Source organism: Camelus dromedarius, chromosome 1 (assembly GCF_036321535.1).
Source record: "Camelus dromedarius isolate mCamDro1 chromosome 1, mCamDro1.pat, whole genome shotgun sequence".
NCBI classification, from domain to species: Eukaryota; Metazoa; Chordata; class Mammalia; order Artiodactyla; family Camelidae; genus Camelus; species Camelus dromedarius.
Genome location: NC_087436.1, coordinates 81,651,667 through 81,678,510, shown reverse-complemented (window position 1 = coordinate 81,678,510; position 26,844 = coordinate 81,651,667). Strand labels below are relative to the sequence as shown.

At 36.5% G+C, this 26,844-nt stretch overlaps 1 protein-coding gene across 14 annotated transcripts in view; it reads left to right on the top strand.

Moving 5' to 3' along the window:
• The window catches only part of MAPK10 (mitogen-activated protein kinase 10), a 438,616-nt gene that overhangs the window by 173,704 nt on the left and 238,068 nt on the right, over positions 1–26,844 (top strand). For 4 of the 14 annotated variants that reach the window (XM_064486057.1, XM_064486050.1, XM_064486053.1 and 1 more), the window contains one exon: positions 16,499–16,613. The gene's annotated coding sequence lies outside the window, so the exon portion shown is untranslated. Of the gene's footprint in view, positions 1–10,872; positions 11,342–12,735; positions 12,869–13,170; positions 13,328–13,519; positions 13,538–16,498; positions 16,614–26,844 lie in introns of those variants that run through there. The other 10 variants (XM_064486064.1, XM_064486076.1, XM_031433386.2 and 7 more) reach the window with 8 other exon arrangements.

Sequence of the window (26,844 nt, the reverse complement as noted above, 5' to 3'; positions counted from 1 at the left end):
GTGCAGAGACATTCCTATTGGAGGGGTGCTGCTTTTATAATTTAAGCTCATTAGCATTTCCCCCCCTTTGCCTCTCAGTGTAGGAACTTCAGTCAGATACGTGTGAATTTGAATCCTGATGCACCTAACTTTTAGCTGTATGATCCTGGACAAATGACTTTAAGTCCTAGTTTTTCTGTCTATAAAGTAGGGATAATAATCCTACCTACCTAATGGGTTAATAATGAGGACTATAGTCATGTAGCATGGGACCAAGCACATAGTGGGTGATCAATAAATGTTAGTGAGTTAACGATCAAGAAATGCTGTGGTGGGGGTGGGTGTAGCTCATTGGTAGAGCACATGCTTAGCATGCGCTAGGTCCTGGGTTCATTCCTCAGTACCTCCATGGGAAAAAAAAAAGATGTTGTGAGATTGGAGCTCATATCTGTAAATCTAGCCTAGTGCCTGGGACAGAGTATGTTCTCAAAAGATAGTAGTTAAAATAATATTAAATATGTTTGTGATGATATTGGTGATAACAATGATAAAAATGATAGCAACTATGACTTTATTATTGTCAAGTAATATTTATTAAACAACCCAAAAGCCAGAACTGATTTCAGCAGTGGATCCTGTTTTGTCTGCCTTACATTTTCATTTATGATATAGATATTTAGTTTGCATCTTTGGCCCCATAAGACAATCTGGTTGAAGGTTTTCTATTTTTCCCACTACTTTCCTACTCCCTTCAACCAGGGAAGTATTATGTCTTTACTCTCATCCAAACATGATGTGATTTTCTTCACTTTTAGGGCCATTCTCCTTAAATTCCTGACTGTCCAAATTCTATTCATTGCTCAAGAATCATCTTAAGACTGTCTTCCATTTTGTTACAGAACTATAGTTATCATGTAATGTAGACCCTGCATTTTATAAGTGGAGAAACTGAAACATCAACTGCCTGCCCAATGTCTCCTGGGTTGTTAGTCATAGTGGAATTAGAACTGAGGTCTCCATTTTTATTGGACCATGCTGCTTCTCAGCATATACAGGATTTGACATCCATGTTTTCAGCATGGATGCCCATGTTAAGGTCTTCCCTCTCCAAACTAGAGAATTCATCATTTAATCCTATGTTTAAGGACTTATTACAGATTTTTTTTTCTCTAGTGGGCCAATCTTGACTCTGCAATAAAACCATGGGCTTTTTCTTTAATGAGTACCATGTCACACTTCTTTTCCAAATCTTCAGCACAGTGTTTTGTACTTATATGCTGCTCCATGGTTTGCTAATTAAATTGATTTTAATTAAATTATAGGAATGTCATCTAGTTCCAGCAGCTGTACTATTTTTGGCTTAGTTTTCTTGATTGGGTTCTCTGTTTCTTAAGAAAGAGTATATCTCTGCATCTCTTCTGACCAAGTAGCTGAATTTTCTCTGGGAAATTTCCAGTTAGAATTGCTGATGTCCTGAATAGTGTCTCAGTGTAGACTTGCAGGTAGCTTCAAATTTCTTCACGTTTATTATTAGTTCCATAGTGCTGCTTCAACACTGCCAAGCAGCATGTGATCAACTGCACCTTCTCTTATGTGTACACTTTAAGAACATTATTAAGCAATACAAGGTGAATGCTTCTGGGACACTGGACCATGTTCATAGCTTACAAAGTTATACCGGGAAATTTAAATTTAAGTGTGGTTTACATCTTTCTTACTGCCAATAGATTCAGTTGAATATTCAATATTTATTGACTATCATGTATTAAGTGTTGCACCAGGCACTGTCATATACATTAAAAAATTTTTTTATTGAAGTACTGTCAGTTGCAGTGTGTCAATTTCTGGTGTACAGCACAATGTCTCAGTCATGCATATACATACATATATTTGTTTTCATTGTCATATACATTATTTAATTTGATTCTCACAAAAATTCTGTGAAGGGAATGTTGTTACACCCATTATGTCAATGCCTAAATTAAGAAATGGAGAGGCTGCATGGTCTGGCTAAGTCACAGGCAGGAAACAGGAAGGTTGTTTGAACCATAGATTTAAACAAAATCTGTTGGTGAGTCCAGTATTCTTTCCACTATCCAATATTTCAAATAAGCTTTAAAAGTATTTATACATTATTTTTGTAATTTTAAAAATGTCCTGTGCATACACAAGATGTTCATTGAATTTATAATATCATCATTGCTATATCTTCATGAATTTAGACAATTTTCAAAATTAGATTCCTATTTCCTTGTCTCCCTCTTGAATATAACATTTCAAAAAAGGTCAAATGGCATGCTTAGGATACTCAGAATTTTTTTGTGAATAATTTGAAAATCTAGCAGGCATAAGCTGTACATCCAAGTTAATGCTGATGATTATTTGGTTCAAAAATATAAGACCAAGTATATCAAATTCTCTATTATATCATTAACTAATTACTGCTCTTTTGATTGTTAGGATACTATCCCCGTACATTACTGTTACGTATTCTATTGTTCTATTGCACAGACCTAAAATTCACTAATTTGGTGATTGGAAAAATCTTCTCCTATCAATGTTTAAAAATAGGCTCTCTAATATTAGGAAATTTCATTTCGTGGTGATAGAGGATCTATATTTAGAAAAAGAACACTATTAACCTTTTATTTTAAATTTAATTACGAAAGTTTGGGCTCGCATTTTGTCTCTTGGTCTGCCTCCGTGACTGTTTGCCTTTTGAGTGCGATTATGGCAAGTCAAAGTCAGTGGTGAGAATAGCCTTTTTAGAAATGCTGCCATTTGTGACAGCATGGATGGACCTTGAGGGCATTATGCTGAGTGAAACAAGCCAGACAGAGAAAGACAAATACTACTTGATGTCACTTATATGTGGAACCTGAAAAAAAAAGTGAACTTACAGAAATAGACAGCAGAAAAGTGGTTGTCAGAGGCTAGGGAGTGGGAGAAATAGGGAGGGGTTGGTAAAAGGTACACACTTTCCGTTATAAGATGATTAAGTTCCGAGGATCTCATGTATAACATGCTGACTGTAGTTGATAACACTGTATTTGTATAGTAGAAATTTGTGAAGAGAGTAGATCTTAAATGTTCTCATGCAAAAAAATAGGTAGATACATGTGAGGTGGTGGGTGTGATAATTAACTCAATGGGGAGAATCATTTTATAGTGTATGCATCTATCAAATCATCATGTTGTACACCTTAAATATCTTACAACCTTATTTGTTAATTATACCTCAATAAAGCTGAAAAAAGACTAGTCCTTTTCATGAAGATATGAATTGCTGCAGAGTGGTAAGAAGCAGAATTTCTAGGCCAAACAAATATAATCCATCATATCTCCATGCTTTTGTCACGCTTCTGGGACACTGCAGTAAAGCAAGGATAAGGAAAATTGAAATTGCTGCATATGTGCATCGATTGAAGGGTGGATAAACCTGAGGATGTCTGGCAAGAATGACTGTTTCTTTATCTCATGCACCAGCTTATGCTGGGATCTAAGAAAAGGCAGTTTTCTATTAGTATCTTTGTTCAAAAGACAAATACTCTAATTAGATTTTTTTAAGCTGTTGCTACCTGAGGAAGCTAGAGCTACTTTGATATTATTTTTAAATAGAATTTTCCCTCCATAATTATTGTAAACTAAATCCGTGATTTCAAAAGTCTACCAGGATACTGAAAAGCTGTGTATAACTACGATTTTCCAAGCAGCAGATATTCTGCACTTACAATCAAAATTTGCTTAACCACAGAGGGACATAATTTGGCTAGTTATGGGTGTTCCCAGTGGGAAAAAAATCAATGCTTTTCTAAGCTTAATAAAAGTTAGCTCAAAGTACATTTTCTACCATTGAATTCTAACAGTAGTGCTCTGTCCACTAGGAAAAACTTTCAGCAGGCCAATTTTATTTACTTTCTTTAGATGTGAATACAATTGTTTCCTGAATGTACAATTGATTCCTAAGCAAGAAGAAAATTAAAAGTCAGTATAACATGACATTATACAATTGTCAAAGAATATACAATGGAGTAAAGACAGTCTCTTCTGCAAATGGTGTTGGGAAAACTGGACAGCTGCATGTAAATCAATGAAACTAGAACACTCTTTCACACCATACACGAAAATAAACTCAAAATGGCTTAAAGACTTAAGCATAAGACAAGACACTATAAACCTCTTAGAAGAAAACATAGGCAAAACATTATCTGATGTAAATCTTAGCAATGTTCTCCCAGGGCAGTCTACTTAGGCAATAGAAAAAAAAAGCAAAAATAAACAAATGGGACCTAAATAAGCTTTTGCAGAGCAAAGGAAACCATAAGCATAACAAAACAAAAAGACAACCTGTGGGAATGGGAGAAAGGATTTGTAAAAGATGAGACTGACAAGGATTTAATTTTCAGAATATATAAACAGCTCATACAACTTAACAACAAAAAAGCAAATAACCCAATCCAAAAATGGGCAGAAGACCTAAACAAGCAATTCTCCAATAAAGACATGCAAATGGCCAATAGGTGCATGAAAAAATGCTCAATATTGCTAATTATTAGAGAAATGCAAATCAAAACTACAGTGAGGAATCACCTCATGCCAATCAGAACGGCCATCATGAAAAAGTCCACAAATGCTAGGGAGGGTGTGGAGAAAAGGGAACCCTCCTACACTGTTGGTGGGAATGTGGTTTGGTGCAGCCATTATGGAAAACAGTATGGAGATTCCTTAAAAAACTAAAAATAGACTTACCATATGATCCAGCAATCCCACTCCTAGGCATATATCTGGAGGGAACCTTAATTCAAAAAGATACATGCACCCCAGTGTTCATAGCAGCACTATATACAATAGCCAAGACATGGAAACAACCTAAATGTCCATCAGCAGAGGACTGATAAAGCAGTTGTGGTATATTTATACAGTGGAATACTACTCAACCATAAAAAAGAATAAAATAATGCCATGTGCAGCAACATGGATGGACCTGGAGATTGTTATTCTAAGTGAAGTAAGCCAAGAAGAGGAAGAAAAGTACCCTATGTTATCACTTATATGTGGAATTAAAAAAAAAAGGACATAAGTGAATTTGTTTACAAAACAAAAATAGACTCACAGACGTAGAAAACAAACTTATGGTTACTGAGGGGTAAGGGGTGTGGGAAGGGATAAATTGGGAGTTTGAAACGTGCAGATTCTAACTACTATATATAAAATAGACAAACAACAAGTTTCTACTGTATAGCACAGGGAACTATATTCAGTATCTTACAGTAACCTATAATGAAAAAGAATATGAAAATAAATATGTGTATGTATATGTATGATTGAACTATTATGCTGTACACCAGAAATTGACACAACATTGTAAACCTACTATACTTCAATAAAAAACTCCCATAAAATTGTATAATACAGAGTGAACCCTAATATAAATTATGGATTTTAGTTAATGATAATGTATCAATAGTTGTTCATCAATTGTAACAAATTTACTGCACTGATTCAAGATGTTAATAATAGGGGAAACTTTGTGTGGGTAGGGGAGCTGGGTATATGGGAATTCTCTGTACTTTTCTGCTCAGTCTTCTCATAAAGCTAAAATTGCTCTAAAAAATAAAATATGTTAATTAAAAAGAAAAGGGAGTGCAGAGGTAGATCCCTTCTCTTCTATGACATTGAAAGGTCACCAAATTTATTCTTATTAGAAACCACTAGTGGTTTATTTTACTTTCTTTTTTAATTGAGTATAATTTACTTACAATATTACATTAGTTGCAGGTGTACACACAGTGATTTGACACCTGTATATATTGTGAAATCATAAATCACAATAAATCAAGCCAACATCTGTCACCACACATAATTACAGAATTTTTTTTTCTTGTGATGAGAACTTTTAAGATAGGTTTCTCAGCAACTCTCAAATATGCAATACAGTATTATTAACTATAGTTGCCAGGCAGTACATTACATCCCCCATGACTTATTTACTTTATAACTAGAAGTTTGTGTGTTTTGATCTCTTTCACCCATTTCACCCTCCCCCCACCCAACCTTTGGCAATCACTAATCTATTCTCTGTATGAGCTTTTTTTGTTTGTTTGTTTTAGATTCTACATGTAAGTAAGATCATATGTATTCATTTTTCTCTAACTTATTTTGCTTAGCATAATGCCCTTAAGGTCCATCCATGTTGTCACAAACCGCAAGATTTCATTCTTTTTATGGCTCAATAATATTCCATTGTGTGCACACACACATACACACACCGACACCATATCTTCTTTATTCATTCACTTACTGGTGGACACTTAGGTTGCTTCCATATCTCGGCTGTTGTAAATAATGCTGCAATGAACTTGGGAGTGCAGATATCTTTTCAAGTTAGTGTTTTTGTTTTCTTCAGATAAATACCCAGAAATGGGATTGTACCATGTGAGGAACCATTAATATTTTAAGTTTACTCCACTGAAGATTATTATGGCCATAGTAAACTGTTGGTCATGTGTTTCCTATCCAAATAGAATGATGAAACATATTGATTAAAAATTACATTTGAAAAGTTGAGATATAAGTTTTGATTTACTTTTAAGAAACTTAAATAGTTATTTTTACCCTTAAGTTTTCTTAGTGCTTTTAATTTAGTGATATGCAATATGACTTTTCAAAAGGGAGTTATTGTTTGCAACATATCTGAGAATTTTAAATTATGGAATTGTTTTGTGACAAGTGTTCCTCAAGTGGAAGTGTCATGAAAGATACATGACTGACTTTCTGAGAGAAGCATTATTATATATCTTGAAATGAAAGTGAATCCAAGTCAATGCTGACTCTCTGAATTCCCTTCATATCCGTTCACTCACCAAATTCATTGATTTATCCTTCATAATCTTGTTTATGTTTATTAAACCATTTGTACCCTCTTACCAACTATCCTAATTTATAACCCAGATATCTAACTGTTGAAAGTGTAGCTAGGTGACATTCCTTTATGACAACATCACTGTTATAGTGAACTCTTGGACTTCTGTAACTCTCTTTTTTTTTTTTTTTTTTTGCAGCTGAGACCTTTAATTCTCATCTGAGGGCTGAAGTCCATTCTAGACTCTGGGATAGGGTGTCAGCCTTCCCAATTTGCCTGGGACTAAGGGGTTTCCTGGGATGTGGGACTTGCTGGGAAATCCCTGGTGAATGAAGACTAGTTGGGGACCCTACTCTGGGACCAATATTGATAAGGGACACCATAAGTTACCACAAGACATTGTATATATTTCCTTGTGCTGTACCGTGTGAACTGGTTTATCTATTTTATTTATTTTTTAATTTGGAGTTTCAAAACTTTATTTTTTTGTATATATATATTTATTGTATATATATATCAATTTACAATGTTTCATCAATTTCTGGTATATAGTATAATGCTTCAGTCATACATATACATGCATATATTCATTTTCATATTCTTTTTTGTTATAGGTTACTATAAGATATTACAGTAGAAACTTGTTGTTTATCTATTTTATGTATATTAGTTAGTACCTGCAAATCTCAAACTCCCAGTTTATCTCTTCCCACCTCCCTTCCCCACTGGTAACCATAAGTTTGTTTTCTTTGTCTGTGAGTCTATTTCTGTTTTGTAAATAAGTTCATTTGTGCCCCCCCTTTTTTTTAGATTCTACATATAAGTGATAATATATGATATTTTTCTTTCTCTTCTTGGCTTACTTCACTTAGAATAACAATCTCCAGGTCCATCCATGTTGCTGCACATGGCATTATTTTATTCTTTTTTATGGCTGAATAGTATTCTACTGTATAAATATACTACAACTTCTTTATCAGTCCTCTGCTGATGGACATTTAGGTTGTTTCCATGTCTTGGCTATTGTATATAGTGCTGCTATGAACATTGGGTTGCATGTATCTTTTTGAATTAAGGTTCCCTCCAGATATATGCCTAGGAGTGGGACTGCTAGATCATATGGTAAGTCTATTTTTAGTTTTTTAAGGAATCTCCATACTGTTTTCCATAATGGCTGCACCAAACCACATTCCCACCAACAGTGTAGGAGGGTTCCCTTTTCTCCACACCCTCTCCAGAGTTTGGTTTTATCCAGTAAGGAATGTGATCTATTTAGGTGTTGATTTGTTGATTTTTTTAAAACTAATTTATATTAAATGGTCTAATTTTAGTAAGTTAATTTTTCCATAGTGTATAAAACAAACTTAAAAGACCATTTGAATCATCTAAATATTATTTTTTATTTTTTACATTTTTTATTGAGTTATAGTCATTTTACAATGTTGTGTCAAATTCCAGTGTAGAGCACAATTATTCAGTTATACGTGAACATACATATATTCATTGTCACATTCTGTTTTTCGCTGTGAATCTAAATATTACTGAAGTGAGTAGGTTGAGAATTAAAACCCTAAATTGTAAAATACAGCCCAGTGCAATGTTAGCATCTGCCACCCTTTGTGACTTGTGCCATCAAGAGTTAACACCTGATGGAAGAAAATGATTGACTTTAGCCTATTCATAGTTGTCATTCTATTTTTATTGGTAACTAGTATTCTACTATATGAATATTCCATACTTTGCTTATCCATTCTTCTGTTAATACACTTTGAGTTGTTTCTGATTTTTACCAATTATAAATAAAGCTGTCATAAACATTTATATATAACTTTTTTTTTTGTGGACATATGTTTCTATTCTCTTAGCTGACTATCTGTGAACAGAATTGTTGAGTCATACTGTAGGTATATGTTTATCATGTAAAAAACCTGCCAGATCATTTCCCAAAGTAGTTTTATCATTTTATACTCCCACCAGCGATGTAGGAGAGTTTTGGTTTCTCCATATCCTACTCAATATTTAGTGTTGTTAGTGTTTCCAGTTTTAGCCATTTTGGTGGAGGTGGCATTCACTGCAGTTTTAGTTTGTCTTTCACTGATGACCAGTGATGTTGAATACTTTTTTATATACTTATCAACCATTTATATATCTTCCTTTGTCAAGTGCCTGCTGAAGACTTTTGCTCACTAAACAAAATTGTTTGTTTTTATTATTGGGTTGTAGAATATTTTTGTGTAACCTAGAATTTGTGTATATCAAGAAGATTTTCAGGTGTATGTATCAAGAGCATTTTCTTCTAGTTTGTGGCTGTCTGTTTTCTTTGATGGTGACTTTGGGTAAGTGGAAGCTTTTAATTTTCATCAAGTCTATTTTTCTTTTTCTATTATGGTGAGTGCTTTCTGTGTCCAAAGAAATCTTTGCCTATTCCAGGAACAGAAAGCTATGTTTTTCTTCTAAAAGGTACATTTTATTCTAACAGCTTTATAGATTTTAGCTTGTGTGTTTCAGTGTATAATTTATCTTGAATTAATTTTTGTGTTTCCAATGTGAGGTAAGAGTTAAAATTCTTTTTTCCTCATTGATATCCAGTTATTGGGAATTGACTTTTGATATCAAAACTTAAAGTAACTTAAAATCTTGAATGCCAGTTGTTTGGCTAATCAATACGTATTTTTGCTTGAGACACAGTTGTCTTATAGATACGCCCATTGCCAAGACTACAAGTTAATAATCAACTGTTTCTGGTTGAACTCGAAATTAAAGCAACATCCAAAAACTTGCCCAATGGATGAAAATGACAGAAAACTCATGCAGGACTTTTCCCCCTAGATTCCCTCCTTAAAAAAAATAGCAGCAGCAGCAGCAGCAGCAGCAGCAGCAGCAGCAGCAAGAACACAAAACCTGATGTGGTCCTGTACAGTTTTATGATGTGTTTCAGTGTCTGTCATCACTGCTTGGTTTATAGTGGTATATCTTGTATATCTGTTGCATGTTGTATGCTTCCTGTTAACATACGGAGGAAGCTCCTCATTCATTAGGCATGCTAGATCTAAAACATAACGTAGAATGATATAAAACTCAGTCCTATTTGGTTGCAATAGACAGAAACCCACCTTAAAGTTGTTAAAGCAAAAAAGGAATTTGGTTCGATTATGTAACTTGAGAATCCCAAGGGCTGAAGCTGGTTAGGCCAAATATATATTGAAATTTTTCCTTGTGTAAAGAATATTTTTTAAAGGTTGAAAAAATTTAATAATTAAAAAAATTGTGGACACAGTTAACTGCTCTCATTCTAGAAAATAGGTGTTAAAATTGTATGGAAACTTAAAAATATACTCTAACAGTCAAAAGCAGGGCAAATTACTTAAGTAAAATTGAGATATCTTCCCCAAATAGTAATAATGCAATTTGTATCTGTTTTCTAAAGAATTATCCCAATTAAAAAAAAAAGAGTTCTGATTTGTGAACTCAGATTATCATTACTTTCTTTCCACATTCAAACTGCAATCTAAGAGTCTTTGTTGAGTTTTTTTTTTAGTGGGTATTTATTTAGGATTTTTATGAAAGACAAGGAGCCAGAGAAGAGAAATTGTGCTATGCAAATAATCTCTGGGGTCCAGGCGGGACCCGAATGCTTACTTCGCCTCTGAGGTTATTACCATCCTTGTTTGCTTTGACAGTTTGAGATGCTACATGTCTCTTGTTGTGCTGTTTGCAAAAAGCTGAGCTAGTTGAAAGGCAGGGATTGACTGTATTTCCAACGGTGTTTTGGTCTGTAAGCATTTGCTCCTCAGTGCTGCTGTGTGCCTGCCAGGGCTGCATAGAGCCGGTTGTTTCTCCGGGTTGTGCAGACTGGCTGCCTGATGTCCTGGCTGCTGATAGTGGTTGCCAGCGAGCCCTATTCCTTTCCATTTTGCCTGGCCCTCATTTCATCGGAAAACACAGTAGCTATAGCCGCACATAGACTTTTTCCTCTTTTCCTTTCCCCCTCTTACCCCTCCCTAGACCTCTCTGGGCTTTGACGTCACGTGTGCTCCTTTCGGTTGCCATAGCAACCCCATTCCCCAAGCCCTCTGTCCGTCTCCTCTGGTAGGTTCCACAATGGTACAGGCAGCATCACGCTGCACAATGGTTTCCAGGCAGTGAAAGAGGGTGATTCAGCAAGCCACTTTTTTTCTTCTTCTTTTTTTTAAGCCTTCCCTTCTCTTTTTATTTTTATGGGGGTGGCTGGTGCTTGTTATATGCTTACCTTTTCCCTTTCCTTTTTCATTTTTACAATTTTCCTTTTTTCTCATCACCCCTCACTTCCTAGGGGCTTGAGTGACTTTAAGATTGGGTTTTCTTGGAAATCATCTGTCCATCATTAATTTTAAACAATTTCCCCACCTCCAAAGAATCTATTCCTTATTACAGTTCGGAATGTGGTTATGAAAAACAAGTAGGGAGGATTTCTGGGGCAAACACTGCTGGATCAGGATCCTAGTTCTCAAGCACGGAATGGTAGGTGGCTCTTTGCTCATTCTGGGTTCTAACCTGGTTTTTGGAGGGTGGGGTGATGTCTGTTGGTTGCTCCTGGTGTGGCGGGAGAGCAAGCGTGGGAGAGGGGGTCAGAGATGGGGTGGAAAGCAGGTTAATGAAGTGAACTATCTCTGAGGCAAGAAGCCACCAGCCTTTCCTTCTGTGCGGAGCATCTCTCTCTAGACTTGGGCGTGTTGAGACCTTTCTGTTTGGAATGAGGGTTGGCAGAGGGTGGGAGGGAGCATTTTTATTGTGACCAGGGGTTTTTAGACCAATGCAGAGCTACAGAAGAGAAAAGAAAACCAGAGACAGAGAACAGCTGTGCTTGTTAGAAGTGCCGACCTCAGTCCCATAGCTAAGAAATGTTATAGGTTCCATGAAACATTAAAAAATCATATCTTTAAGTTATGCGTTTATGGTTGCTTTCTGAGAAATGTTACATAAATAAATATTTTGGGACATATTTACATACTGCAGTAGGGAATGGTATTTTTATATTTTAGTTGCAAAACTAACGGCATTACTCTCGCAGAGACACTCTAGACTAAATTTGGGGTGGGGAGAGGAACACAGAACAGGGGTCAGGTTAGAGATCAGAGGAAACATTACCACTGCAGTCACACAGGTAAGGGGTCCCTTTAAGAAAGTGATCTCCAAGTCACAGCAGGCAGCTTTTTTTTTTTTCCCTTTATGGCATGGTTCCCAGCTACTCTGTACTGGGATACTGTGTCCCCTAGAAATGTCAAAGCTCATTTGGAAAAAGAGATACATCATCAGAAATGAGCTTGACAATATATTTATCAGAATTTATGTATTTGTGCCTGCAGCAAAATAAATGTGATTTATTGGAAAATCTTCAAGTAAATCAAGGCTAGAGATATTTCAAGAAAATTACATACATATATATATATTTTTCCCCTTTCTATTTAAATCTAGAGACTGAGTCTCTGCTTTTACCCCCTGAAAACATAACTTCCCAGGGTACAGCAATTTGGCCACAGAAAAAGAATGGCTTATCCCATGGCAGTCAGCTCTGAAGCAATCACAGGGTTGTTTACATGGGCTGTCTTTGCTGCAGAGCCTGACAGCCTCTGTACGGCAGCCCTGCCTGCTTATGGTGTGTTGACGATAACTTTTTGTGAACGAACCAGAGAGAGGCAGGCTAAGTCCTCTGGGACAGGCCACAGTTCAGACTGAAGGAAAATGGGTCTAAGTGCACCAGGCATTGCCAGCCCAAGGTCCAATTTCTCCTTCCGTCCCTAGTCTGCTAGTTGTCAGACCCCAGAAGAGCTCACAGAATGCTGATCTACGTATTTAAAATGGTTGCAGGAATGGCTATTTCTCTCAGAAAGGCGTCTGTAAATTTTCTGTCTTAGGTGATGTTTATGTTGTAAACATAGACAGTGATGCTGGAGCTCATGAATGAGCTCGCAAGCTTCGGACTCCGCTTTGGAGCCATTGGATTGTAGGAGCCGGACAGTTCTGGATGTAGCAGTTTTGCTGCCTCTGGTATGTATTCCCTTCTCCGCCTTGATCTCACTCTTAAAACTGACATAAAGTACTGGATTAGCTTTTTTTTTTTTTTTTTTAATCACCTAGAGCAAACTAGATTTTCTCTCCCTCACAACGGAATTAGAAAATCAGATGACAAAGGTGGTTTGACCTTAGATATCAAAGAATCTTCCTGCTTCCTCATTTGCATTATCACTCCCTCCTGTTGTTGCAAAGTATCTTAATTTGACAATCTCCTGGTGTTACAAAATCTTCACAGTTTTCTTCATAAAGAGATTCTTGATGATGAGGCAGTAAGGCATTTTATGGAGAGTGGGAAAAATCGGCTGCCTGCAGCTTCCTGCTTGCCTGCCCTAGAACAGCATCTGCTGTGGGGAGGAGTGTGTGCCGGGCTGGAAGGGGATGTTTACGAACAGACCCCAGAGGGACCAAGTGTGTTTTCGCTGTCATTGTCTGGTACGTCTGCAGCTGTTAGTATTTAATGGTTTCATAGTATGCGGTCAATATTTTTCAAGGTTAGAATGAACTGAGAATTGATTGTGGGTGCCATAAAATATCTGTATATTTTTAAATTACGGGAAAATTCATAGGATTCCTGTAGGAATATCATAAGCAAAAGGAATCTGCCTAATTTAAGTAATGCGAAAAAGCCTCTCATACTTAAAGGTAAAGCCTCTCGTATTTAAAGGGAGGTTCTTTCTTTTTTAAGTTCTTTTTTTTTGTGGCTTTATGTAAATGAATCTTAGTGGAAAAGTCTTTTAATACTGATGATAAAAGATAAAGACAAATTGAGTTTTTCTCGTTTGTTAAGCACAAGGACAGATGCTCTCCCTTCCTGCCTGTGTTCTGGCTGCAGGTCACATTTGTAGCCCTAAGACTTTACATGGAATTGCTGTGTTCAAATCAAATAATTGCTTAGCTGCTAATGAGAATAATGGACTCAAAGCAAGAGAGGCTTCCTTCAATTAGAATAACATTTTAAATTCTTTCTCCTTTGCCCTACTATTTGCTCTGGCAGTCTCTTTTAAGCATTTGCTTGGACATTGCAACACTTAGGCAGAAAGAGGCATGAAGTGTCCAGGAATGACATGAAAGGAGTACAGGCTGTGTTTGCTGCAGGCTGAGTGCCTCCTTCCACAACACATGCATCTCTCCCACCTCCTGCTGAGGACCCAGGACTCGTGGGAGAAGTTGGGCCTGGAGACTACTGGGGGAGACGCTAATGCAGAAAGAACAGAATCCATTTGTTTCCTTAGCATATTAGATACATTGATTGCGTTACATAAGTCTAAGATGAGACATTGCTGCTGATTCAGATAAAAGATCATGCTGCATATTGATTGTTTGAGAGAGAAAATGTGATTTAGAATTGGAGCTTGGATTCTCAGAAATTTACCTGTCTGTACATATTTTCATAGCAAAGTTGTAAGGTTTTGACTAAAGATTTTTCAGTTTGAGTACATTTTATCCTTATAAGAAAAATCAAGGCAAAGAGGGGCAAAGTGGAAAATCTGTTATGGTTTAGATTCTACCCCCCCCCCGCCTCATTTAATGGAAGAGAACTCTATTTCTAATTATGAATCTCAGTAGAAACTCTAAATGGAGACTTCAGATAATACTGAAAATGCCTTGATCAAAAGAAAAATTTTTAGTTGGAAAGGGGACTGCAAGTTTATAATTTTGATAGAGGATTTTCTAGTTGAATTGACATTTTAGATTCATAATGAGTCACTATGGCCTTTCTCACTGATCTTATCCCTGGTGACTAGGAGATGTGAAACCCATAAGCTTATAGAACTAATGCTCCTAGAAATGGGAATTAAAGTTTTGAATGGAAGAAGAAAGGACTGAAGTTTGCTTAGAAGCGTTCCCAACCCGTAGCTGCTCCAAAACTCCATATGGTGTGCAAGTGTGAAGTGAAGTTCTACCCCAAGGCCATAAGGCATCTGCAGAGTACCCTGCTTGGTAATAAACAGGAGTTTTGCTATATTGCGTGTGTGTGTGTGTGTGTGTGAGCGCGCGTGTGTGAGTGCATGTGTGTATGTGTGAGAGAGAGAGCGAGGAAACAGGGTGATAACCCCCCACACACACAACTCAGCAATGACTTAAATACACTAGGAATTCATCTTAGCAACTTGTCTTCATAGAAGTAAAACTGCCTCCTGGTTTTTGGATGTTAACCTGCCTGGGTGCTCCATGTGCTTCCTGAAAATGAGTTTCTTAAAGTAATTGTCCTCTTCTCATACATCGGAGATAGGATCTGAAAGTTTGACAGCGAGGTAAGGCTGAGGCCTGTGTATTTGGCATGTTTATTCAGTGTCTGTGCTTCCTCTGTCACAGCACTTACCACACACACTGCAGTAACTGCCTATTCCTGAGCTTCCTGTGTTCTCTACTGCATCATCTCTGTCAGGGACTGACTGTGTCTGCCTCGCACATAGTAGGGACACAGTCGATACTCCTTAGATGAATGTCTCCCAAGTACAGGGCAAAGTTCTACAGGTGAAAGAGTTTGGGAAGCTGTAACGCAGCATTTCTGCCATTTGGAGTTTATAATTGCTTATGGAGATGAGATTAATTAACAAAGATGGTGTATGATCAAGGGCCCGTATTCAATAAATATAATAGAGATTAGGAGAAGAAAGAAGCCCACTCCTCTGAGATGGCGGTAGGCCACATTGGGATGGTGGGGTTGGGCGGTGGTGTGGAGATGTGGTGGGGGAGGAATTCCAGCAGCAGTTGTAAGCACTTGGCCGGGAAAGGGACTCTTCCTTGAGGCAGAGAGGACGTTTATTTGGGGAATGGTGACCATACTTTCTAAACTAGAAATCAAAAGTTGTGGTTTGATAATGGGTAGAACATTCATCGGAAACTGGCATAGTCCTGGAGAATGTGGTCCACTATAATGTCGAAAATTAACAGTTGCAGATTGAAGTTACAGACCCACTTTTGTAACTGAATCAAATTATGGGAAAACATACATACATGCATCTCATTGTAGCTTCACACCAATTTGAGTTTAGTTTTATTATATCTCACATGCTTTAGAGATTTTCGAACTTCTCCACCTCCTATTATTCATAGCTTTTTAACCCGTTGTTCCATATGAACCCATTGAAATGCAGTTGATTTACAATGTTTCTTCCTTCCTTCCTTTGCTTTGTTTTCTTTTAATAATGGAGATACTGGGGATTGAACCCAAGACCTCGTGCATGCTAAGCATGTGCCCTACCACTAAGGTATAATACCCATCTCCAAACCCATTGTTCTTCTGTGAGAAGCATATTGTGCAAACATGTAACAGTGGAGCTGTCCCAGTTGAAGCTGAATAGGGTGCCTTCTATCACAAAACCAAAGCCATATCAACCAAGTTGACAATTACTAATTGGGCTTATGTTCAAATTTTAAAGTATCTAGCTATTTTGGTGTTGGTAACACCAAAGTCCTTGTGTTTGTGATAAATTTGAACAGAGTAAACTACCTTGAGATAGATGTTCTATTCCCTCTCTCTGCATCCTTCAACCCATAACTCTTTGTTTTTGTCAATGTTCTTATTTTCTAAATGCAGGTGAAATCCCCATTTAAATATTAAAATCAAACTTGACCCTGTTTTTGCTTTGATTTTAGGCTAACGTGAGAAATACCAACGGCAGGACCATCTCAGATCTTTGTTATGGCAACTCAGGCAAGAAGCTGTTGAATTAGAACCATTTCCTATAGATGAGAAACCATACAAGCAGTGGTGAGTTGCAAATTTAAAAATGTTCCTTGGCAGGAAACATGCGGTCTATGTAACCAATTTAAATATTGCATGTGATTTAGTGTATGGATCTGAAAAAATACTGCTCCAAATACTGCTCCAAATAATGTCAACTGAAGAAGTGAAAATCAATAAGACAGAATGTTTAACTGATAGTGTGATGCTACTAAAACCACATGTAGGAGCTTGACGTCTTTTCGTGCATGAGTGCATCATACAAAACCCTAAGTAAGATGGCTGCAATGAACAGTTTCATGTGGCTGAGTAACAGATGGGTAACAGTGTTTTTGCAACATAATTCTAGTTTTTACTGATTTGTCCCCTCTAGTAAAAGAATTGGTTCTGAGATATATTATAATGCTTAATTCTTTTTAGAAACACACACACACACACACACACACACACACATATACATTCCTATATAAATATATAGGAGTATATATAAGAATGTATATAATATATACTAACATAACATTCAGATCTTTAGAAATAAGGGAAGATAAATCATAAAATTCAATTTATGGACATTTAGCCTACAAATTCTTTGCTTAATGAAAGCAGTATTAAAAATAGATCCAGTTGCTTTGCTAGTTGGAATAATTGTAAAACTTTCTTGTTATTTTATAAAAATATCAGCACACACAGGCTGAATACATTTTTGAATCAAATACTTGATGCTTCAGAGTCACCAATGTCAATAATCAATAGACTCCAGCAGAAATAAACCAGTCATAATCTGTCAAACTATATTTTAAGAGAAATAGAGTATGACAGTCGTGCCTGTAAGACTCCAAAAGAAGCTGTTTTGAACTAGTGACCAATATTTCTCTTTCATTTATTTAGTGGCTTATGTAACTCTGGGTATGTAGGCTGCCCTATGAATTAATGCATTACCTATAACTGCAGAGGACTGATGAAATTAACCTTATATTTATTTCATACCATGATTCTCATTACAGTCTGCTTACAATTATGTTGAGATCTCAGATATAATAGTCATCACTATGCTGTGCTTAATCAATATGTATTAAACAAGTGTTAGTTAGAAGGAGAATCATATGTAATTGCCAATAATTAACCATTTTGATTTAAAATAAGGGCGATTTTATGTGGCTGACCTTTGAGTTATGTGTCACTCCTAGTGTTGTAGAAAACATATATTGCTTCGTTTTAAACATGTATTCATTAAGGAAACATTTATTGCAAATCTGTGGTGTAAATATCATCCTTAGCTCTTGGGACAGATAAAAAAGAAGGTACCTGCCTTAATGCAGCTTTGTTTAAAGAATGTTGCACTTATAATAAAATATGCCATTAAAAAGGGAGTTGTTTCTAAAGAGTGTGGCACTCATCCACTGCTATTAAATGGGTAGACACAGGGTGCTAAAGAATGCACAGCAGAGGAGAGTCTAAGACAGATGGGATGGGGATTTGTCAAGGAAGGCTTCCATATTTTAGCTGAATGTTAAGGACAGAGATTAAGCTAGAAGAGGTTAGCTAGAAGAAGGGGAACAATGAGAACATTTTTCAAGGGCCCAGAGGCTTGAGAGAGCATGATTGGGGCACTAGATGTCATTTGCTGTGCTGGGCATAAATGCGGGTGGTAGAAATAAAGCTGAAGAGGGGTACAGGAGATACACCATGAAGGATCTTTTAGATAAAACTAAGGAGTTTGTATTTTATTCCAAAATAAGGAACCTTTGGAAGATTTTAAGTAGAATGACATAATTAAACTTATTTTCTAGTAAATGTCATGCACCTAAAAAGATTGTCTAAAACACATGCAGTTTAAAGGATAATTATCAAGCAAACCTCATATAACCACCATTTATATTACGGAATAACTCCCAATAAGCCCTTTGTGCTCCCTTAAGATCATGTGCTTTTCCTTCCCCGCTAGGGGTAACCACCAACCAGTGCCCTACCTCTTGTCACACTCTTTCCCTTGCTTTTCTTTGCAAGTTTTCAATCTTGTAATCGTTACAGTATATATATATATATTCTTAGTCACCTGATTTCGCTAAACACTGTAAGATTCTTCTATGTTGATGCATATAGTTTATTCATGCAACTTGTATAATAATCTATACAAGTAGTATATAGTATATTATATAATTATATATTATATTATAAAATATGTTATATAGAATATATATATACTTGTATAGAATACTATCAAGTATGTATATTTTATACAGATATAAATAGTATTCTATTCAGTATATGAATATGCTGAAATTGACTCATCTGTTCCACTATTGATAGACATTTGGATTGTTTCTATATTACTTATTTGTGTGTGTGTGTATCAACCTGAGTTATTTATATATAAATATAATAAATAAATGTTAAATAAATGTACATATATCTAAATAACACTATTAAGTATATATATGATCCTTTTATGCATATAGATATTATTGCTCATAGATTCTAGTATACATATGTGAGTTTCTCTAGGATACATTTTAAGGAAAGGAACTACTGAGTTTTGGGGTACATGCACATTCAGTTTTTCTAAATAATGTCAAATATTTTTCCCAACTGGTTGCATCAATTTATATTGCCATCAGCAATACATAAGAAGCTCTTATATCCTCACTACCGCTTGGTTTTTAAGTTCTTTAAAGTTGCTAATCAGGTGGGCACCTAATTGTACTCACGGAAGTATTAATTTGCATTTTGCTGATTACTAATGAAGAAGACTATCTTTTCATTTTTTACTGGCCATTTGATCTTTTTTTGTAAAGTACCTGCTCAAGTATTTATGAGATTTATCCTTCAAAATAATAACTAGCATTTACTGAGCTCTTACTGTGCAATAGGCACTGGGCTAAGCACTTTACAAACATTTAATCTTCATATCATCCCTATAATTTATAGATAAGGGAACTTTAGGTTTAAAGAGGTTAAATAACTTGCTGACAATCACAACAAAGAAACAGTGGATTTCGCATTTAAGCCCAGGTCTTTCTGACTCCAGAATTCTTCAATTTTTTGAATAGTGTTTGGAAGAGGATTAGATTAGAGCTAAGGAGAACTTGTAAGGTGCTATTGCAGGAATCCAGCTGAAAAATAATAAGGGCATAAACCAAAGAATCATCAGGGTAGAACATAAGTACAAAGCAAGTGGACTCAGTAATGAACGTTGTGGGTGAAGAAGAGGGAAGATTTTAAAAGTCTCAAGTTTGAAGACTTGTTTGCTAGGTTGATTCAATATTAGTCACACAATGTACATTTATATTCCAGGTATTGTGTTAGGTTTTAAGAATACATTTTATGACTCCTTGATTCAGTGAGACATAAATTTAATTCATAGGATTATAAAGTTTAGGATCTAAAAAGACCACAGTATTTATTTGCGTCAACTCTTTACTATTTTAAAATGTGGAACCTGGTGTGAAAAGAGGTTAAGTGGCTTGTTCAAGATCACATGTTACCATCAGATTAAGAATAGACCCTAAACTTGCAAAGATTGCAAAGAAAAGAAACTTGCCTGCTTTAAAAAAATTAATAATTTAAAGTAAAATCAACTTACTTTATCTCCCAAACATTTTTCATGCCACTTCCCTTTGAAATAAATCTATTGCTACTGCCAGAATTGCCCTCATCATCATTGTTAGCAGGTTTATTATTGTTATCATTAGTCTAGCATAGGATCTTCTTGCCCATTATTCTCCCAATGAAACCACCAGATCTGATTTGCAGTTGTTGCCATGTATCTGCCCTGCGTACTTTGATACGCTCCATTGCCTATGTAATAAATTCCCTTCTCCTTAAAATATACCATTCTGCCATCCACCTCCAATTTAGGAACTGATGATCTCTCCAATGGCCTGGGGACACCAACGTGCTTCAGTCTCATCACACACTCAAGTGCTTCTTACTTCTGTGATTTACTTCATACCGTCTATTCTGTCAGTAATCACCCCATCTATCCTTTACTTAGTCACTAGTCATCTTTTAAGACCTTTGTGTTTCAAAGAGTGGTCTGGGGACCAGGAACCTGGACATCATCTGAGAGATTGTCTTGATCAGAATTGCAACATCTCAAGTCCCACCGAAAACTACTGACTCAGAAGCTTTTGAACAAGATTCTCAGTTGATTTAAAGTTTGAGAGGCACTGCTTAGGCTGACTTTAGACTTCGTTAGATGTTATCTCCTTCCAGAAACCTATTCTGACTCCTTCCATTAAGCATCCCTTCCTGGTGTTCTCACGGTAGCCAGTGCATGTCTCTCTCACTGCATTACCAGTGTTTTGTTAACTGTTTTTATGTCTGTCTCTCTACCTTAGACTGTGAATAATTTGAGCCAGATCTAATTATCTTTGACTTTTCCATGCCTAGCACACTTAGTATTACATGACTATTTGTTGAATGGTTAAAAGACAGAAGAAAAAGCAAGATGTGTGTGTGTGTGTGCGCGCGCACGCGTGTGTATAGCAGAGGCAGGAAAAAGAAAATAACAAGGAGAAAAAAAGCATAGCCAAAGGGACTTTGTAGAGAAATAACTAGACTACGAAAGACATACGAGAAGTTGTATGTCTGAATATGACCTGGAAAGCAGCCTGACAGAGAGTCTACAATCTTATTTAAGTAGATAAGGTGATAAATATGAATATTGTTTGCAAAATCCTTCAGAAGCAGTGATTACCTTAATTTCTCATATAATAGTATGGTTATGTTATTGTGGTTGAGTAAATTTTGCCAAAATTTGTTTTACTTTATTAAACAAAGTGTCTTACCGTCCTTTTAACTAGTCAGAGACTGTTTGGAATATTGTGTGAAAGAGGAGAGAGGATGCTGGTTGGTTTTGAAGTTGCACAGGAGACAGAATTAAGAGGCCACTGAGTAGAAGTAAGCACTGTATATAATGGGACTTTCTGGTGATTAAAATTATTTGTCAGTCTGTGCTTTTTGAAAAGTAGAAAACTTGCCAGCATTGCAAGTATTTAACTATTTTCATGGTCAACCAAATATCAAGAACTTTTTAGAGATGCTGCTACTTTATATGAGGGATTGAACTAAGTGACCTCTAAGGTCTAAGGTCTGTATGAATTATGTGTCTGTATTTGTTCAAAGAGGTGCAGGAAGATGAGAGTTATAATAAAGATTATAATAGTGGATAACATTTATTGAGTGATTTCTTTGTGCCATGCACTGTTCAAAGCACTTTGCATGCACTGATTTGTTTAATCGTCCCTGAAATCCTACTAAGCATTTACATGTCATGAGGCTGAAACATTGGAGGTTTAGTAACTTGACCTAGGTCATGCAACTAGTGGTGGTAAACCCAAGGAATCCAATTCTGGAGCACTTCCTCTTTTATTACCATATGGTATCCTTCTCAGAATTAAAGGTAAAAGTTGGACCTGAATGGAGCCTTAAACACTAATGTGATTTGAATTCCAGGTAATAGGAAGAACAGGGACTTTAAGAAATCATAACAACATAAAGTAAAAAGATGTAGAAATGAGCATAACAAGTTTGTGGAACCAAAAGTCTTACAAATGGGATGAAACAGAGAATAGATTTATCATTATAGGGCTGCTCTGTTTGGCTTCTCAGTGGGCTGCAAGTTACTCAGATGGGAAACTAAATCCTTAGGTTTATTTAACCTTAGTAAGATCAACATAAGTAACCCTTGTATTGTATACAATTTTAAAGGCTTTTCACTGTTTGGTGGTACCTTAGGCTATCTCTTAGAAGATAGATTTGGGACTTCCATTGTTTGAGAGGTCCCAAGTAATTTGATGTCAGATCAGGAAAATAATAATCTTTTCCTGGAGCTTATTTGAAGAATAAGTCAGTATAAATTTTAGGATATTTCAGATTCTTCATAAAGAATTCTCTGTATTCTGATAAACAGTATAAGAGAACTATTACTAAAATAAAAGTATGAGATATTAATGAAGATTTGATTAACATAAATCTTCTCAGCTTATTGGGAAATTGAGTCTACAGTTTAACAGCATTCATTACATGTAATAATATATTATTTATAATGTAGATACCAGAAATGATAGATGCCAGATGTTTTGAAGTTTTCTTTCTAGTTGTACTTTCGGAAGGTCTAGTTGGTTTTTTGGTGCTTTAAATCCTTAAGGCCCACTTTCAAATGCCTTTAAGTTTGAGAATGAATAACCTTGACGGTATTATCTTTACAAAGTCATTAATAAATCTTAAGAATCAACATAATCCTGCTTTGGAATTTAGTTTATTAAGATTTAAAGATATCATACCCTCCCTTTCCCCACTCCGTAAAGGAAAAGATTGAATAAAATGTATTCGGGAAAAACTATGTGAAATAGTGGGTAGGAAACAATTAGTTTAAGCTGTTTTTCATTCTTTATGAATTTCAGCCAAATATATCATGTCAGGTGTCTGTTGACTATCCTCTTGCCAATCAGGGTTCAGGTCAGCAGTGTGGAAGGTGGCAGGCAATCAGACCTCACATGCTGACTTTTTTCCTAGTCTTGTTCCTAAGTATAGATGTCTGACTCTGTGTTATGATCTAAGGAGCCAAAACACCCTCTGGTCCTCAACTCTCTCTGCTTCTGAACCTGATACAGTGTGTGAAATTTCCCACTTACTCCTTTGGTTGAAGACTGTTCCTATTAAAATAGAAATGTTATGAGGTAAATTTGTTGGCTAGCTAGCCTGATAAACTAACTTGAGTTAAGGTATGAATTGGCGATAATGGGTTTTGAATCTAGGTAATATCCACACTTGGATAAATGTCTTAATGCATTAACACAGAAGACTAAAGAAGTGCAATGTATGGGAAAGAGTTTTATAGGAAGGGAATCAAGACTGGTCTGAAAGAGAGTGCTTTGTAGGGGTTTAGTAGATTATTTAAACTTTTCACTGTATTGTCTCTGGAAAAGGAAGAGGACTTGATGTTGGATTCTCATTGCAGCTTTGTCATGAATTAATATTCCTTTGGGCAAGTCCTAACCTAGCTGAGTTTCAACTGTGTGTGTGAGGGAGTTGCGATAGATGATATTTAAATTTCTCTTTAACTCTAAAAATTGTATGGATTAAATTGTACAGATTGAATTAAAGCATGGGATAATAATGCCCAAAAGGCCAGGCCAAGTGGAGTACCTTTGTGATGGTAGCCTTGGCCAGTGAAGGGGCTTCATGGGGATGAAACGCAGCTTCACAGACAGGTAAAGGGGAAGATAGGCCAGATGGAGGCTTAGAAGGGCCTGGAGGACAGACTTGCCTATTCCCAGTTTTGCTTTGGCCCTCTCCCTTTTGTTAGCTTTAGCTTAATTCTACCCATTCTCACTCTAAATCTGGAGATACCATATTTTAGTTATAGGAAGTCACTTCTCATTACTGAGACTTGACATATCCATAAGGAAGATGGTTTATGTGTGGGCAACATTTGACTGCATCTATTTTACATATTTTTATCTTTATTAAAATTATCCTCTGCTATTGAAGGACTGGTCTGCACAAATGTTTTTTCACTGATCTATTTATGAGAGGAGTTTTAAAAATCTGACTTTAAAAATCATGATTTCTAAGCTGTATCGAAATTTACCAACACACCAGGTGAAACTATTGACATCTTAATCACCTTGGATGTCACATCAATACAACACAATTCACATGAAGGTTAAGATATTTTCAATGGGTGGATTACTATGGTCATCTCTGAAGAATGAGTAAGACACAGCTCTTCCTTTTTTCCCCTCCCTCTCTCCTTTTCTTCTTTCTTTTTTATCTGTTCCTCCCTCCTACCATCTCTCCTTCCCTTCTTTCCTTCCTTCCTTCCTTCCTTCTTCAAATATTCACTGGCTACCTCCTCTGTGCTAGATACTGCCACATCAAAAATAAATTCATCTGACACATTGGACAGAGAGTTCCTTTAACAGAGGCTGAGTTCAGGGAGCAATGCAAATGACTCAGCCACCACCCACACATTCTCGACTGGGGCGCCACAGAATGACATGAGTCCCAGTTCTCCCAGGCAGCAATTCTCAGACTTTGTGGTCTCATGATTCCTTTATACAACTTAAAATTATTGAGAAACCTGAAGAACTTCTGTTTATGTGGGTTATATCCATTGGTATTTACCATATCAGAAATTAAGATACAAATTTGAAATAGATAATTAAGAATTAGCAACAGTGAGCCTGTTACATATGATAAATAAAATAATGTATCTTTTAATGAAAACTGCTTTTTATAAACCAAAAATAATTGTGACAAAGTATTACATTTCTGCAAATCTATTTAATGACTGGCTTCATGGAAAACCCCTGAATTCTCTTATCTACTTATGCCTTCAGTCTGCTATTATATCATACAACATGCAGCCTCTGGAGGGCTCTACTGTACATTTGAGAGAAAATGAGAGTGGAAGTGGCCAACTATGTCTTAATAGTATTTGGAGTTAGTTTTGACTCAGGGACCCCCCTGAAAATGTCCTGGGGACCTTCAGGGTATCTGTTTACTATACTTTGAGAACCACTTGTAAAAAGCATCGCTTATAATGTGATAAATTAACATCTCTTTTATGCATATAGAATGGTACTATTCTCAGAAAAATAGAGAAAATAGTGTGTTTGATCATTCAGAGGAGGAACCCTAGACAAGAAAAGTCTGTAAGATTGTAGCTTCCACAAAGGCAGAGATCTATTTCTCTTTTTTACCTATTAGCTGTCACAGGGCCTGATATATTGTTGACTCTGTGAATCTCAATGATGGAACATTCTAGTAAGACATGTACTTTCATAAGTCACGATAACCCTAGGTGGAATATGGTGAGTGCTACAAATAATGTTAAATGGGTCTTGTGGAGTTGGAGGGAGCACCCATTTTCCACTGAGGTTTTAGAAGGGATTCATGGAAGAAACAGGATCAGAGTGGAACTGTGAAGATGATTTTAGTAGTCAGTGTTGGAGTTGGAAAGGCTACTTCTAGAAGAGGGAACAGAATGAGCAAAGAGAAGCGTGGACTTGGGTTCAGAAGTTTAGGCTTGGGTGACCGAGGCACAGAGGAGATGGTAGTCAGAGATATGGCTGGAAAAATAGACTGAGGTTCTCAGTGCTCTAGGAAGGAATCTGGGTCTGTTTCCACAGATAGTGGAGAGCTCCTGCTGTTTTCTGATCAAGTTTAAGAAAATGAATACGGTAGCAATAACGAGAGTAGTTTGGAGAGGGGAGAGAATGGAGGCCAGCTGAGCTATTAGGAGGGGGGCGCTGAGAATCCAGCATGGAGAAGAGTTAGTAAGAATCAGTGGAGAAGGATCCAGTAGATAAAGAAGGCCTCCGCTTCGGTAGTTTGGAGTAAGAAGTTGCAAAAGAGATAGGGCTTCAGTCAGTAAGGAAGGGGAATGCCAGATTCTTTATGATTTCATTGTAGACCCAGCCACAGTATTACTGAGCAGTTATACAGAAGTCCTTGGACTTTGGTTTCTCCATATGTAAAATGCAGCAATGGATTGCTTGCCAATTTGTGTCACAAGAGTTCATGTAAAGATTAACGAGCTCTTTGGCAGAAAGGCACTCTATTAATCTAAGCCATCAATAATAAAAATGAGAATGTTTGCCAGATGCTTTTGCTCCTATGTTGAAGGCTGCTATGCAAATAAGAAATACTGCTTGGAACTATTGTCACTGTTAATGATAGTAAAGTCATTACCATGAAATGCCTACACAGCAAACTTACTCTCTGTCAATTCCAAAGTGGGAAGATGAAACCAGGCATGGAAGTCCATTCCATTTTGTTTACTATGAATCTTGCTTATTGTAAACTATTTTCCTGGTTAGGAGGGACATCATTTTAAGAGTATTTGAATTTCACTGAATCTCATTACTTCCATCACTCTATTCTGGTCAGGTTTTTCATCACTATCAGAGGCCTCATTATCCTGACTTCTCTGTGCAGGTAGAGGTGGTACTACTTGATATGTGCATCTGTGTTCTTGTTAATTGTGGCCACTTCTATTAATTTAACACACAGCTTTATAGCATGGTGGTCAAGCATGTAAACTCCAGAGTTAGACCATCTGGTTTAAACCCAAATTCTATTATCTCACTTGAGATCCTGGTTAATTCACATAATCTCTGAAGGAAACAGATGTTTCCTTATCTGTAAAAATAGTGCTAATAAAGATGGTGATCTTGTGAGGTTATTGTGAGTGTATGAATGTAGAACACAAGGCATAAGGTACTCAGTAACTGCCAGGTTTTATTCT